Here is a 5,462-nt window from a genome sequence, read left to right as displayed (position 1 = left end):
AGAAAGTATATAGTATCATCACATATACAGAGCACATCTTAATTTCGAAAGACAATAAAAAGTATCACAACTAACAACTGAAAAGCATATAGAAACACGTCTAGAAAACAGACAAGCAGGATAGTGTTTGCTGTCATCAACACCTCAATACTAAATATTGGCTAAAACCTGCTATTACAGTAAAATATTAGAAAGAGTACCTTGATAAACTAAAGATAGTTCGATCGTACACATTAAATCTGTGCATGGAATTTCTTTTTAAACGGAACACTACATTTAGAACAGTAGAAGGTCACCCTTGCATACAGAAATTGTAGTATATATTAAAACTGACCATACTGAAGGGTGGCAAGGTTACTCACTGGCTCCATTAGCCACATCGATTGTGTCAATTGCTGCAAGAGCATCCTGATGAGCACTACCCAGTTCCATAAACTCCTCCCATAAAATAAGTATTTTGTTGTATGTCCCAGCTTAAGGCATTAGCCCGTCATAGTTACCTAAAGTACAATTACTTTCTAAGGATGCAGCAAATATGCATGAAGATTCCTCAAAAAGAAGTGCACTATTTTTTTTACTCATGACAATATAACCAGAATAATAAGATCAGCAACTGGTAAAAACTCAACCTGATGAGTGACGTACACCACAGATTTTTAGCCAAAGCCTCAAGAAAGCATCTGTACAAAAGTTAAGAAATCTTAAGCAGTGACTTGTCAAATTCCCGTGAACAGAACACTAAAGATAGTATCATTATACCTAGAATATGTGGGATCATGTATGAGCGTAGAGTGCGCTTCAAGGATCATCAAGCAAATAAATATTAGCAGTCTGACACATAGTTAGTGCTATCTGATTCCAATCATAGAAATCATGCATATATGTAGACAAAGCAGATGAGGGCCCTGTTGGGATTGCAAAGAAGTCTAACAAGTTGCAGATTCCTGTTGTCGTTGGAATCGCCATCGTGCACCAGCTGCAACGGCCGTCACCGACCCGCTGAGGACGCGGTCCGCTGCACGGCCAGATGAGCTGCCTCCTATTGAGCGATGAAAAGGAGGAACATGCGGAGCGCAAGTAGGAGTTGAGAGTTTTCTTCAATTGCAGGATATAGCTTCACCAGATATTCGAAAAGAAAATCATGCAACTCCACGGCAAATTCAACCCCAGTAGCTCCACCACCGATAATCACAAAGTGAAGGATCTTCCTTTTCTCCTCTTCACTGAGGTTAGGAAGTGACGCCTTTTCAAAGCAGTCTGTCACGCTCTTCTGAATCTTTTGGGCATCCTCCACTACCTGCCATTTACAATGTGAGGTTGTAAGCACAAGATATGACTAATACTGCACGGTAAAAATACCATATATCTCAAGAGTTTGCAGGAAATTAAACTATAACTTACATCTCAGGATTGAAACATGAGAAATAGCAGAACAGTAAAGAGACACACAAAGCCAATCAGGATTTTACCTTCAGAAAGTGGCAATGCTCCATCACACCAGGAGTGTTGAATGTATTCACAGTAACTCCAAGAGCAAGAACCAAGTAATCATAATCAACCATGAAATCACCATTCCCATCCAAATTAGTCCCAACAGCAGAGCGGTAGTGGATCATCAGATCGATCTTGAAGCACTTTGGTAAATATTCACATGTTTGATTGGAGTATAACCTGGAAACAAAATCAATCTCGAAAGATTACAGAGACTGTAACTTACATCTCAGGATTGAAACATGAGAAATAGCAGAACAGTAAAGAGACACACAATGCCAATCAGGATTTTACCTTCAGAAAGTGGCAATGCTCCATCACACCAGGAGTGTTGAATGTATTCACAGTAACTCCAAGAGCAAGAACCAAGTAATCATAATCAACCATGAAATCACCATTCCCACCCAAATTAGTCCCAACAGCAGAGCGGTAGTGGATCATCAGATCGATCTTGAAGCACTTTGGTAAATATTCACATGTTTGATTGGAGTATAACCTGGAAACAAAATAAATCTCGAAAGATTACAGAGACTGTAACTTACATCTCAGGATTGAAACATGAGAAATAGCAGAACAGTAAAGAGACACACAATGCCAATCAGGATTTTACCTTCAGAAAGTGGCAATGCTCCATCACACCAGGAGTGTTGAATGTATTCGCAGTAACTCCAAGAGCAAGAACCAAGTAATCATAATCAACCATGAAATCACCATTCCCATCCAAATTAGTCCCAACAGCAGAGCGGTAGTGGATCATCAGATCGATCTTGAAGCACTCTGGTAAATATTCACATGTTTGATTGGAGTATAACCTGGAAACAAAATCAATCTCGAAAGATTACAGAGACTGTAACTTACATCTCGGGATTGAAACATGAGAAATAGAAGAACAGTAAAGAGACACACAATGCCAATCAGGATTTTACCTTCAGAAAGTGGCAATGCTCCATCACACCAGGAGTGTTGAATGTATTCACAGTAACTCCAAGAGCAAGAACCAAGTAATCATAATCAACCATGAAATCACCATTCCCATCCAAATTAGTCCCAACAGTAGAGCGGTAGTGGATCATCACATCGATCTTGAAGCACTCTGGTAAATATTCACATGTTTGATTGGAGTATAACCTGGAAACAAAATCAATCTCGAAAGATTACAGAGACTGTAACTTACATCTCAGGATTGAAACATGAGAAATAGCAGAAAAGTAAAGAGACACACAAAGCCAATCAGGATTTTACCTTCAGAAAGTGGCAATGCTCCATCACACCAGGAGTGTTGAATGTATTCACGGTAACTCCAAGAGCAAGAACCAAGTAATCATAATCAACCATGAAATCACCATTCCCATCCAAATTAGTCCCAACAGCAGAGCGGTAGTGGATCATCAGATCGATCTTGAAGCACTCTGGTAAATATTCACATGTTTAATTGGAGTATAACCTGGAAACAAAATCAATCTCGAAAGATTACAGAGAGTGTAACTTACATCTCAGGATTGAAACATGAGAAATAGCAGAACAGTAAAGAGACACACAATGCCAATCAGGATTTTACCTTGAGAAAGTGGCAATGCTCCATCACACCAGGAGTGTTGAATGTATTCACAGTAACTCCAAGAGCAAGAACCAAGTAATCATAATCAACCATGAAATCACCATTCCCATCCAAATTAGTCCCAACAGCAGAGCGGTAGTGGATCATCAGATCGATCTTGAAGCACTCTGGTAAATATTTGTTAGAGTTATAATATAAGTCATGTACCCCTTTGTATTTATCCCGTTGTATGAGGGGTTTCCTGTACATGTATATATATATCGGCCTATGGCCTCATGGGAATACAAGTTGCTTATTCCTAACATGGTATTAGAGCTTAGGTTTTTTTTTAGCACGCGCAACTCGTGCTTGATCCTCTCCCCGCGCCGCTGTGTTCTTGCCGGCGTCGCTGTTTCCGTCGCCGCTGCGTTTTCTCTCCCTCCTCTCTCGGTCAGTCTGCCTCGTCCGGATTCGATTCGCCTGCCTCGAGCCCTCAGATCGAGCCGGCGGACTCCTTCGTGCTGACTACAGATTGAGCCCGAGCGATCGCAGGACTTCTCCGTCTGTCCCCGATCGCTGAGATCAAGCCGCTGCACTACGCCGCTGCTTGTCCTGGGAAGGTCGTGCGTGGGTGACGCCCGCATCCAGCCGGCCGCTCGCAGGGCTCCCGTCCCCAGCCAGCGCCCCGATCTTCCGCTCGACGCTGCTCCCGTCCCCAGCCAGCGCCTGATCCCGATCTGGTCGCTCTCGTCGGATCCAAAAAAAAAAGATGTCTGCTGCATCGGGCTATGTTGCTGTCCCTCGCTGTCCGATGATCTTTGATGGTTCTAACTACACCGAGTTCACTGGCTTCATGCGCATTCACATGCGTGGCATCCGTCTTTGGGGTGTTCTTTCTGGCGAGGTCTGCTGTCCGCCACGTCCAGTTCCTCCGGTGGCCCCTACTCCGCCAACTCCATCGGTTCTTCCTACGGATGCTAATCAAGCCGCCAAGGATGCGGCTAAGGTTGCTGATGAGGCTGCTGATCGTGCTTATGATGAGAGGGTTTTGGCTTATGAGGAGGCTCTTCAGACGTATCATGGTGCTCTGTCTGTTTACACCCAGTGGCTTGATGATGATGCTCGTGCTGCAGCTGTTCTCACTGCTAGTCTTCTGCCTCAGTTTGCTTCTGAATTTCTGGGTCTTTCTACTGTCTTTGAGATGTGGACCCGTCTTCGTGAGCGCTATCAGCGCTCTGGTGATGCCTTATACCTCTCTGTGATCCGTCAGGAGCATGCTCTTCAGCAGGGTGACTCTACTGTTGATGACTTCTATGCGCAGAGTTCTGCTATCTGGCGCCAGCTTGATTCTCTCCGTAGTGCTGGGTGTCGTACCTGCTCATGTTGCTAGGCTGTCCAGGACAATTTGGAGTTTCATCGCGTCTATGAGTTCCTGTCTCGGCTCCGTCAGGAGTTTGAGCCCCGGCGTGCTCAGTTGTTTGCTCGTGGCCGTATTTCTCTCATGGAGGCGCTTTCTGAGATTCGTGCTGAGGAGACTCGCTTACGTGGTGCTGGTTTGCTGGAGGTTCCCTCTGTGCTTGCTACTCGCATTCCTATGCCACCTGCTCCATCGACCCCTTCTCGCTCGAGTGCTCCGCCGCTCTTGCCCACTCCTTCTGGAGGCTCAGGTCGCCCCCGTCCACATTGCGCCTATTGCAACAATGATGGTCATCTTGAGTCTCAGTGCTACACGAAGAAGAAACATCTGCGCAAGGCTCATCATCATCTTCAGGGACTTCGTCATCTCTCTCGACAGCTTCAGCCATTGCTTTGACTGAGCAGGATATTCTGAGACTTAAGCGTCTGCTCGCGGCTTCAGGTTCTTCCTCGACGGGTACTGCCGGTTCTGTGACTGATGCTTCCCGCACTAAGCAATCACCCTCTACACAGTCAGGTACATCCCCATGGGTTCTGGACTCTGGAGCTTCTTTTCATATGTCTTCTCATTCTTCCACTTTGTCCTCTCTTCGATCACTGGATTCTCCTATTCATGTCTTCACTGCTGATGGTACTCCACTTTCTGTTGCTAGTAGAGGCAATCTTACTACTCCTTATTCTGTTCCTGATGTTGCTCATTTTCCTCGACTTACCATGAATTTGTTTTCTGCCGGTCAACTTACGGATTTTGGTTGTCGCATCATCCTCGACGTTGACTCTTGTTCTGTCCAGGATCGTCACACGCACACTCTGTTTGGGGCTGGCCCACGCCGCCGTGATTCTCAGGGTCTTTGGGAGTTGGACTGCTTCATGTTCCTTCTGCTGCCACCACCATTGCCAGTTCTTCCGCTTCTGTCGCCTCCGTCACTGGTTCCTTCCAGCAGTGGCATCATCGACTTGGTCATCTGTGTGGTTCTCGGTTGTCTTCTTTAGTTCGTCGAGGCCTTCTGGGGTCTGT

At 45.2% G+C, this 5,462-nt stretch overlaps 1 long non-coding RNA gene across 1 annotated transcript; it reads right to left on the bottom strand.

Annotated features, from left to right (window-relative positions):
- Positions 1 to 378: 378 nt before the first annotated feature.
- LOC147967438 (uncharacterized) lies at positions 379 to 962 on the bottom strand. Its single transcript, XR_015603764.1, has 3 exons — positions 760 to 962; positions 630 to 680; positions 379 to 500 (listed from the first exon to the last, which is right to left on the bottom strand). It is a non-coding gene; the product is annotated as an uncharacterized LOC147967438 (long non-coding RNA).
- Positions 963 to 5,462: the final 4,500 nt, after the last annotated feature.

The sequence above is a fragment of the Triticum urartu genome, chromosome 5A (genome assembly GCF_056163025.1).
Source record: "Triticum urartu cultivar PI428250 chromosome 5A, HENAU_Tu73, whole genome shotgun sequence".
NCBI classification, from domain to species: Eukaryota; Viridiplantae; Streptophyta; class Magnoliopsida; order Poales; family Poaceae; genus Triticum; species Triticum urartu.
Note: the sequence above shows the minus strand (reverse complement) of the source record. Positions and strands in the feature narration are given on the sequence as shown.